The sequence below is a fragment of the Triticum dicoccoides genome, chromosome 7A, assembly GCF_002162155.2.
Source record: "Triticum dicoccoides isolate Atlit2015 ecotype Zavitan chromosome 7A, WEW_v2.0, whole genome shotgun sequence".
Lineage (NCBI taxonomy): Eukaryota > Viridiplantae > Streptophyta > Magnoliopsida > Poales > Poaceae > Triticum > Triticum dicoccoides.
The window spans coordinates 318187753-318199631 of NC_041392.1; positions in this window are offsets into that span (position 1 = coordinate 318187753).

Sequence of the window (11879 nt, forward strand, 5' to 3'; positions counted from 1 at the left end):
TGTGCTAAGATTTTTGGAAGTGGAACCCGGTGACGAGTGTACACATTCACAAGTTCCCACTCGTAGTTGGACCCAATGTAAACAACCCAATCTCCATTTGCACCCGCCCAAGCCTTTCCCTCAAGCAACGGCATCTTAACATCATACGTATCATTATCAAGCGGCATCAACTTGCACAGGGCGAGGCCTCCGTTGTGCCGGCGCCAGTCATCTCAGGGTCACGGCGAAGAAGATAGGGGAGATCAAACTGCTCCTTGACTCTTGGGTTCTTTGTAATGATGTTATTAGTTGAGTCGAGAATGGGGTTGAACGAACCTGCACGCTAGCTGAGGTGATGACGTCACACCGATCAATGAGTTCCTCCACCACGTCATCTTTCAGATCGGGGCAAGAATAACGGGGTCATTTCCGGCCTGTTCCCTCCATGGAGAAGACGATCGAACAATGGCAGAAGAAAGGGTGAAGCTGAAGGAAAATGGAGGAGGGAGAGGAAGAGCGTGCGACAGCAGCTCCAAATCGAGAGGGAAAGGCGAAGAGTCGGTGGACGGTTGTGAGTTTGCCACGGTTCACGAAGAGGTGCCCCGGCCTACACGTCCGTTCGGAAATACTCCTACTACTCGCAGTCGTCTCACTGATATGTTGGAACGGGACCACATGTCAACGAAACATGGTGTGTAATTTCTCGTGCAAAATGTGATCTGGCCGCGTTGGCCCGAGGTGCCGCATTAGTTATCCACCTTTATTTTTTTAATGGCATGCCGATCAGTTTTGAAGCACGACTAACTGGTACTGTACGCAGAGAAAATATAAACTACTCTACCACTACTCCACCTCCAGTACTAGTAGTATAAAAAAGATATATAGGCTGGAGCTTGAGCGCTTTCTTGCTAAGGGTTGCCCACTTGATTCTCACACTACCACCCTCTCTCCAGATCTAAAAAAGACGGCCCCTCTCTCCCTCCTCACCGGTGGTCACAGACTCGCCGGGGAAGAAAAGGACGTGCATCGTTGACGCACTCATCGTCGGCGAGCGAGGTCACGCACTGACGACAAGGCCGTCCTCTCAGACCTAGCGCCCGCGCGGGATGGCTTTCGTCCCCAAGCTCGCTGCCATAGTGTGTGCGGAGGACGACGACCATGAGCGAAGCCACTTCCCGCCGACCCTCAAGTATGCTACCTCTTTTCGGACCATAACCTTGTTCTATTGCCCCATCTGCCACGTCATTGCATGTGGATCTTTTTCCACTCCACCATCTTCCCAATTTGCTATCCTCCCATCTGCCACGTCATTGCATGTGGATCTTTTTCCACTCCACCATCTTCCCAATTTGCTATCCTCTGCTCTGCTGGCCACGCAGACGAAAACCATAATTTGCACTATTAAAGGAAACCCTACTTCATGCAGACTAATCCATGTCTGGGTTGAATAAGGAAAGGAAGGGAGACTGTACTGTCCAAGAGAGTAGGCATCGAACCCGCATCTAGGTTGAAAAGGGGAAAATCAGTAGCTAAGGAACGAGTCTCGTGTCTCTTGGTTGAAGAAGGGTAGAAAGGCATGACAACGCAATAGAGAATGACCAGGTCGATCGGTTTGTTGTCCTCGCATAGGAAAAAGGTGGCTAAAGAGAGAAAAATGGGACGTAATCCACATATGTTGCATGGATATTTGTTGCTCGGGGCAACCATACCTCCCTCACCACTCTGCGTCCGTGGAGGTACATCGTACTGGTGCGCCCACTGTCCGAATGGGCCTCCCATGCTTTATTGCCACTTTTTTTGCTATTAGTATAACGCCAGTAGTCAAGTCAAGCAATGCTACTACTAAAGTGATGCCACATTTAACTAATGCCGCTCTCAGTATAATGCCACCGATAAATTTAAGCAATGCCATTTAATGTCACCGGATTATTTCAGGGTTAGCTGTTGATTGTGGATGTATTAAAGATTTTTTAGCTAAGGCATTCTAATGCCGTTGCACAACCAGTGTACCAACGATGAAACTTGTTACTACCTTCAGATTTGTGCACTATTAATGCTTATAGATTACATACCTCACTTTCATGAGATAAGTTAATTTTTTTGTACAGTGTCACCAAAATGCCAAGGCGCTGATGTCATTTTATTTTGGTTAAACTGCACAGACAATTATGAAGACAAGAGGAAAGGTCAAGAGTGGGAACCTCCTCCTCCGGCTGTTCTCTTGATTCGTTCGATCAACTTTTTATGTTTGATCGATTATCAAGATTGGGATAGTAATTTTTAAGGCCCCCCGAGTTCGAAATGATATTTACCTTGGAGGTACATGGTTTGCAATTTTTTTATACTGTCATTAGTTAATAATGCTAGTTACCTTCAGACTTTTGTATTTGGTTTAATGCTCATGTAGAGCTAGTATACCAATTCTGAAACTTGTTACCTTTACATTTTGTATTGTTAATTCTTATAGAAACCTTCCAGTGCTAGAGTTTATTGAAATCTGTTTAGTAAAACCATTGTATTGTACCCTATAATAAACTAACTACTCTACTATTGCACTAGCCACTGGATTAGTGTATATTTGTAGTATTCGATTGGTGTTGCATTAGTGTATGGACATAAATAAAGTGTGGCAAGCTTTCCCAGATATGTGCTCAAGAAAACTACTACCTGTTTTTCTAAATACTAGACGTTTGGGTACTTTAAATTGAACCGCGAAAAATTCTTATATTAAGGAACAAAGGGTGTAGAGTTCACTCAAATTATCCCGGTAAAGCTAGTCACACCTTTGTTAAAATTAATGTTCATTATGTTATCAGAGGAGGTTTGTATGTTTGTCTCTAATGCCTGTCGACTACATACCTGACATCATGATGTAATGTTAAGTCATTTCCTTTTGTACAGTTTCACTGAATTGTCAAGGCGGTGATGGCATTTTATTTTAGAAGAACTGCACAAAATTTGCTTAAAACAAGAGGAAAGGTCAGGAATGGCTCAGTTTTTCATAAAAAACTATGTATGCCTTCCTGACATCAGCCGCTGTTGCTTTATTTGTTCCTTCAAACAGGTGGTTAGAAACAGTCTTGCTACCTTTTCCCATTATGAAATTGGAATGCTTATATTTGTGAGTCTATGCTTCAACTAGTGCCACTTTTAGAGTAATCACACTTTCAATATCTATGCAAACAGGGATGCTCGATTTTAGTGGAACCGCACAAAAAGTCCAACTGGTTCAACATTAGGAGCATGTTTTTTTCCAAACCTTTATATCCAATTGGTGGCACTATGACATGTTCATTACGAAGGTACATGGTTTGCACTATCTTTCTACTCTTTTTGTACTGTCATTAGATAGTAATACTAGTGGTTTGCATGTGAATTTATTGGCAGGGTGGACCTACATTGGAGGTGCAGGACAGGATTCAATGATTGGATGCTCAATTTCGGTTGTATTGATTTCACCTCTTCCATCACTGCGAACATGGATATCCTTGGTCTAATGAAGAATAGTCGCTATATTTCTGCTCTGAACCAGTAAATCAATTCAGTATGAAATTGTCCAGGGCAAAACATAACTGTATCAGATTGTCCAGTGCAGAACATGATAGATGCTAAGCGGAAGAGACATGTTTAAACCGAAAATACAAGGTGTGGTATATGTTTACTAGATGCTTGATATTTGTGCAGACAAAGATGTCTGCCCGTTGCTATTTGGCAAACAAACAAAGTGTCTGCAATTTTGGTTGAACTGCACAAGAGAATAGTATAGTCACTGCATGCAGTGCCATTTGAAAATAGACACAGAAAGATTGGATAGTCACTTCATGGACTGCAGAAAAGTAGTATTGTACTATTTATTGGCCAACACTAGGTGCTTCATTGCTTTGGTCTGATTATACAATGGGCATCATTTTTCCTAAGTTAAAGTTTGTATTCCAAAAATAGTCTCACGGTGTGATCGAGAGAAGACCAAATCATATTGCAGTGGATATTCCTCCATCATGTGTGGTTCATTCTCATGGTTCTAGCTATTGGTGAAACCACTTACGTTTGCAAGAGGAATTGTAGACTTCACAAACAAATTTGTCTTTCAGTCTGTACTAAATGTTGGCCAAGAGAAGCATCCATGTTAGTAGGAAGAACAGATGTTTTTTCTAGATCTCTGGTTTTGGAGCTACATATTTGTATATGATCTGTGGATCATTGAGATGCATTAACATGTTGATCTTATGTATGGGAATCGTACTAGTTAGTTTTAGTTGCGGCGCGAGATCTGAAGTGGCTGATCTTTGCTTTTGGAGCTACATATTTGTATATGATCTGTGAATCATTGAGATGCATTAACAGTTACTTATTTTTGTTCACTCAGTGTTTACAAGTTACTGATCAATCACTAGCTAGCCTACAAATGCGCTCCTGGCAGTTTTATTTGCGACGCAAGATGCGAAGTGGCAGTTTTTTGAATAAAAATGCCTACCTCTGAAGAAACTGACAGGCTACACTACCGATCCTACACGGATAAAAATACCTACCTCTGAAGAAACTGACAAGCTACACTATCGATCCTACACGGATAAATAGCGGATCACGCACGTACTACCTCCTTTTCGGTTTGCAGGGCTCAATTCAAGAAACGACCTACTTGATCCTACACGAATAAATAGCTGATCACGCACGTACTAGTACTCCCTCCGTTTTTATTTACTCTGCATATTAGAGTTGACTGAAGTCAAACTTCGTAAAGTTTGACCAAGTTTATAGAAAACAATATAGACATTTATCGTAATAAATCTATACGATGTGAAAGTACATTTAATAATAAATCTAATGTTGTTGATTTGTTATTGTATATCTTAATATTTTTGTATATAAACTTGGTCAAAGTTTGTAAAGCTTGACTTGGACCAAAGCTAATATGCGAACAAAATAAAAACGGAGGGAGTACCTCCTTTCCAGTTTGCAGGGCTTAATTCAAACCTCTCACCAACCAAGGTACTCCCTCCGTCCGGGATTTATTAGTCCCATGAGCAAAGCAGCAAGACCAATGCATGGCAATAATTAACGACATGCAGAAGTTTAAGCCTAATTAATTCCAGCAATTTAAGTGGCTACATGCGTGCCCTCGGCTGCGACTCGTTGCATGCTGCTTCGCATACTGCCTGCGAGCGATTCTGAGTGCCTGCATGCAGCCGGCCGAAATTAAGGCAGCTAACTGATGCGAAAAAAGATACGCTTTAAATCCGTGGAGTCATTATTGACAAGGAGGGAGATGATTCGAGTGCACTCATTTGACCGCCATGCCGGCGTGCGACCCAAACGGGACGGGACGGCATAGTCATAATTTCAGTTTCTCTAGTTTTCCACGGCAAGCTGGCGCGCTAAGCCATTATGCATTGAATTCCGATGACCGTCGCACTACCTTCCGCCTATAAGTACTGTTTCCAGGCCTTCTCAGGTGCCACCATGACCCAACTCGCCGTATCCTCATAAGCCCCCACCGGCCCGACGTCGCTCGCCACGTCCGCCATGCCCCCTCCCGTCCGCGGTAGGCGACGCCGGAGGCGGTCAACGCCGGAACTAGTGTTCGGGTTTTCACCGGAAGGCAGACGGAGGGAGGAGGCATTCTATCTATCTTTAGATGGCAACGCGGAGATCGAGGAGTTGTTGGAGCGCAACCGCATGGCGGAGGAGCAGGAGTTGTTGGAGCGCGACCGCCTGGCGGAGGAGCAGCGTATCACCGATTTGCGCCGCCAGCGGGACATGGAGCAGCAGCGCACCGACGCTCTGAGTCGCGAGCAGAGCGCCCGCAACTGGGCCGACTACATGGAGGCCGGCGCCCGGCAAATAGCCTTGGAGGCTGTCGGGCACGCACGCGTTCGCGACGCCGATTTTTACTACCAGCTCGTCAAGTGGGTTTCCCGCTTGGAAGCCGAAGCTTCGGTGGACCACGCCGGCATGAAAAGGGCCAACGCGCGCGAGCAACGTGCCCTATCGCACCTATGGCAAGTCCGAGGCGAGGCGGAGGACGCCGGTGCCGGCGTTTAGCATGGACAGCAGATGGCGGCCGGCATCATCTAGTTAGCTAAGAGTAAGTTAGTACTTGTACGCTACTAGAGTGTTAGTGGGAGTAGATAGTTAACTTGGCTATGATGGTTGTCAACGTGGAAGTTCAGTACTCTATATGTGGATCAGACCTGTTACTTTGCTCTGAATGTTGAACTTTCCGTTTGAACGTATGGAATGGGCTGTTATTTTTTTTAAATGGGTTGTATTTGTCCTCCACGGTTTAGAGGCTGACTTGTGGGCCTAGCAAGTTGACGCGTACACAATCAGGAGATGATTGTACGTGGAGAGGATGACAGCAGGGACCCGCCAAGGTCATGGCAGTACGCAAGCAAGTGCCTCCTTATTTCAAGCCAATAAAAAATGGCTCCTCCTAGTGGATTTCTGACATCTGGGTCTGATGCCATTGTCAACGTAGTCAATAAACGAGAGAATTGCACAATGAGCGGCTGACACCAGGGACCCAGCAGCTCGCCCAGTTATTTTCGTTTTGTGTTAATTTGATAAATGCCACTCCAAATTTGGTGTATCCGAGAAATGCCACTGCAATTTCCAAACTTTGAAAAATGCCATTTCATGCCATTTCTAGTGGCATTTTTCGAAGTCTGGAGTGGCGTTTTTCAAAGTTTGCAAACTGAAGTGGCGTTTTTCAAAGTTGCAAAAATTGCAGTGGCATTTTTCAAAGTTTGGAAATTGCAGTGGCATTTTTATGAATCGCCATAATTGGAGTGGCATTTATCTAATTTGTTTTTGAGACGGAAGCAGGGTGTCAACTGGGCTGTGCGGGACACTCTGGCTTGTCTAGACAACCTTTTCTTTTATGTTTACCACAAACCAGGCCAGTAGTTTTTTTTTTCTTTCTGAAAATGGCTAGCCCAGTTCTTTTGTGATTTGTCAAGTAAGTCGCTTTATCAGGCCTGTTGGGCTGCAAATCTTTCAAGACGAGGAGAGCTTCATTCGGCTGGCCGAGAAAATGGCCTATCAGTAATGAGAAATGGGTTGTACATTTTTAAAACACATCAAACCGGCAATTATTTTCAAATATCTTTTTTTTCATTTCAAGATTTTAAATTGCATTGATTTTTATGCGTGGACAATTTATTGGATTTTATATTGATATACATTTATTTTTAAAATCAGTCTGAATGTGACTTGAAATTTCGGGATTAAAAACAGTTCAGACCGCACCGACATATGCAAAAATTCGTATAATTTTTTAACCGTGGCCACAATATGGGCTGTAATGCAAACATAAAGAATATGGGCTCCAAAAAAAGCCGTAATAATTAGCAAATGGGCTGCAAATTATTTGAAATAATGGCAGATGGGATGCATGCTGTTTTCCGTAGATTTGAGGCTTTCCACAGATGGCCTGTACACTGTTGGATGTCCATCCAACGGCCGTTGTGCTTCTTCAATCTCTGCTCTTCCTGCTCCAGCCGCTCAAACAAGCACCGGCGGGATTGCCTGCTCCCTCCTCCCCTCGGCCGGCTGTGCTGCCGCGCAGGCCTCAACGCCCCACCGTACTCCCATCGCTGGCCTGGCCATCCCTCTACTCACCCACACCTGCTGTTATTCTCCGGTGACGGCAGACGAACCAGTAAATCCTCGTACAGTCGTACTCCCCTCCGTGTGGGAAACAAAAACAACGGCCGAGTCTTCACTGCCTCCGTGTCGTTCCCTTCCTAGGCCTCGCCGTCGTTCACCGCCCTGGTGCTCTCAGCATGGTGTGGTCAGCATGGTCAACGGCCGACATGCATCTGAAGTGGACTGTACGTGGAGAGGCTGACAGCTGGGTCCACGACCGCACGCAAGGAAATGCCTCCTTATTATGCGCAAAATAATGATTTCCTCCACCTGACATCTGGGACCCACCAAAACTGCCTCTGTATTTCGTGAAAAAAACGTTAACACCGCTGACAGCTCGGACCCACCAGCTATATCCTCACACGCAAGGAAGTGCCTCCTTATTACACACACAAAAATGAATACTCCCCCTGCTAGCTGGGACCCATTATAGTGGGCCTACTAAGTTGACGAGGACGAAGGGCTTTGTCAACTTAGTCAATATGCACGATTCTAGCTCGACTGACCGTACGATGTCCATCCAACGGTCGTAGTGCTTCTTCAACCTCTGGTCTTCTTGCTCCAGCCGCCCAAAGTAGCGCCAGTCGTGCCGCCTACTCCTGCCTCCCGTGGCCGGCTGTGCTGCCGTGGAGGCCTCACCGCCCCCATACTACTCCCACCGTTGGCCAGGCCATCCCTCCACTCCACTCACCCACACCCCCTGTTATTCTGCGGCGACGGCAGCGCAGCCGAACCAATGAACCCTTGTACTCCTCTCCGCGTGGGCATCCACTGCTGTGTCTTCCCTGGCGCCGCGTCGTCCCCTTCCTAGGCCTTGCCGTCGTCCACCGCCTCGGTGCTGTCGGCGCGGCGTGGTCAATGTGGTCAACGACCAAATTCCATCAGAAGAATACTGTACGTGGAGAGGCTGATAGCTGGGTCCACGGCAGTCGCAAGGAAGTGCCTCCTTATTACGCGGAAAATAATTATTCCTCCACCTGACAGCAGGGACCCACCGGACGCCCACCAGTATATCGCGAAAAAACGTTTGCCCCTGATAGATGGGACCCACCCGACAGGCCACCGTATTTCGCGAAAAAAACGTCCCCCCTGCTGTTAGCTCGGACCCACCGGAAGTGCCTCCTTATTACGCACAAAAATATGAAAACCCCCTGCTAGCTGGAACCCACCTTGGTGGGAGGCTGACTTGTGGGCCTACTAAGTTGACGGGGACGGAGGGCTTTGTCAACTTAGTTAATATGCACGATTCTAGCTCCAGTGACCATACGATGTCCATCCAACGGTCGTAGTGCTTCTTCAACCTCTGGTCTTCTTGCTCCAGCCGCCCAAACCAGCGCCGGTCGTGCCTCGTGCTCCTACCTCCCGTGGCCGGCTGCGATGCGGCGGAGGCCTCACCGCCCCCTACTACTCCCACCGCTGGCCAGGCCATCCCTCTACTCACTCACACCTCCGTTTATTCTGCGGCGACGACAGCTCACACCGCAGCGAACCAGTGAACCCTTGTACTCCTCTACGCGTGGGCATCCAATGCCGCGTCTTCCCCGGCTCCACGTCGTCCCCTTCCTAGGCCTCGCCGTCGTCCACCGCCCTGGTGCTCTCGGCGCGGCGTGGTCAACGTGGTCAAGGAACGGCTTCCATCGGACGTGGACTGTACGTGGAGAGGCTGACAGCTGGGTCCACGGCCGCAGCAAGGAAGTGCCTCCTTATTACGTGCAAAATAATTATTCCTCCACCTAACAGCGGGGACCCACCGGATGGGCCACCGTATTTCGCAAAAAAAACGTTTGCCCCTGACTACTGGGACCCACCTGGTCGAAGCGTACGTAGCGTTGTCATTCTGGTCACAAACGTGTACGTACATATATACTGGTGAATGTAGAGGCGCGCACGTGTCGTAGTAGAGGTGCGCACGTAGCATGTACACGTACGTACAACGGCCAGGGTGCAAGAAAGAAAATACGGCCACGTATGTGTACATATGGGAGGGGTCTCGAACGCCTACTCGCGCATACGTACGGCCAGGGCTCGTGTACATGGCTGGGTCGGAATGGAGAAACAGCGTCGTCGTCGTGTTCATGGGGAGGCAATGGAATGCGTCGTGTTCATCGGGAGGGCTTGGATGGAACAGGCGATGGAAACGAGGCCTGGCGTACCGCAGAACGGAGGAAACGACCTTGTGTTCGAACGGCCATGTTCGAAACGGGATCATGTTGATCGGGAGGGGTCTGGCGTACCCTAAAACGGAGGAAACGGACCTCCTACGGTCGAAACGGGGGTCATGTTCATCGAGAGGGGTGTGGCGTACTGCAAAACGGAGGAAACGGACTTGTGTTGGAGTGCTACGGTCGAAACGGGGTCCTGTTCATCGGGAGGGGTGTGGCGTACCGCAAAATGGGACTCCACGGGATACTGTTCATCTCCACTGTCGACCCCCTCCAGCCTCCACGAGCTACTGTTCATCCACCGTCGACCTCCTCCAGCCTCCACCTGTGACTGTTCATCCATGGGCTCCTGTTCATCCAGCCTCCACCGCGCGCTACTCCACCGACTACTGTTCAACCAGCCCTCTCCACGGGCTCCTGTTCAACCACCCCTCCACGGGCTACTGTTCATCCTGCCCTCCACCGTCTATTGTTCATCCAGCCCGCCACGGGGTGGTCCTGTTCATCCATCCCTCCACGGGGTCATGTTCATCCAGCCCCAACTGGCTCGATCGATCGGGGTCCTGTTCATCCAGAGGCAACACCACGGGGTCCTGTTCATCCACCCCCACCGAGAACTGTTCATCCAACCCCCCCGCAACGCTCACTGTTCATCCAAAGGCAGCATCGATCGGCTTCAGTTAGCAGCAGTAGTGAAGGAATCACTCGATCGGGTTCAGTCAACAGCCATCGATCGATCGCTTGGGTTTAGTAACGCGTAGCCTGCAGTGTAATCGCTCGGGTTCAGTTAGAGCCTGACGCCTCGCTCGGGTTCAGTTAGAGCCAACGCCTCGCACACACGCGCGTACGTGTACGAGAGAAGCGCGCATCGCTCAGCCCCAACCTCCCACCGTAACCGGGAACTCCCCGAAATTTTCCTCCCCCTCGCTTCTACCATGGTTTTTTCCGTCATGGACGGCCCAAAGAATGTCATGCAGCTGCGTCTCCCGCCCGCCCAGGACGAAAAGCCCATTTTCTGTCATGATTTTTTGTCATAGAAGTAGGAGCCCACCACATCAATGATGATACTGGGTTTTGTCACAATTATCGTCATAGAAGTGTCATATGTATGACAGCAATTTTTTTCGTTTGGCCCAAAATGTCACGGATGTGTCTTTTTTTGTAGTGTAGCATTGTCCCTTCTCTCCTTTCTCTCATTTTTTGGGCCTTCTCCTTTTTATGGCCTTTCTTTTTTTTGTCCGGAGTCTCATCCGGACTTGTGGGGGAATCATAGTCTCCGTCATCCTTTCCTCACTTGGACAATGCTCTAATAGTGATGATCATCACACTTTATTTACTTACAACTCAAGAATTACAACTCGATACTTAGAACAAAATATGACTCTATGTGAATGCCTCCGGTGGTGTACCGGGATGTGCAATGATGCATGAGTGACATGTATGAAGAATTATGAACAGTGGCTTTTCCACAAATACGATGTCAACTACATGATCATGCAAGCAATAATGACAATGATGAAGCGTGTCATGGTAAATGAAATGGTGATAAGTTGCATGGCAATATATATCGGAATGGCTATGGAAATGTCATGGTAGGTAGGTATGGTGGCTGTTTTGAGGAAGGTATATGGTGGGTGTATGATACCGGCGAAAAGTGCGCGGTATTAGAGAGGCTAGCAATGATGGAAGGATGAGAGTGCGTATAATCCATGGACTCAACATTAGTCATAAAGAACACACATACTTATTGCAAAAATCCATTAGTTATCGAAACAAAGTATTACGCGCATGCTCCTAGGGGGATAGATTGGTAGGAAAAGACCATCGCTCGTCCCCGACCGCCACTCATAAGGAAGACAATCAATAAATAAATCATGCTCCGACTTCGTCACATAACGGTTCACCATACGTGCATGCTACGGGAATCACAAACTTCAACACAAGTATTACTCAAATTCACAACTACTCAACTAGCATGACTCTAATATCACCATCTCAATATCTCAAAACAATTATCAAGTATCAAACTTCTCATAGTATTCAATGCACTTCTATGAAAGTTTTTATATTATTCCTAAAAGCAAATTTCCA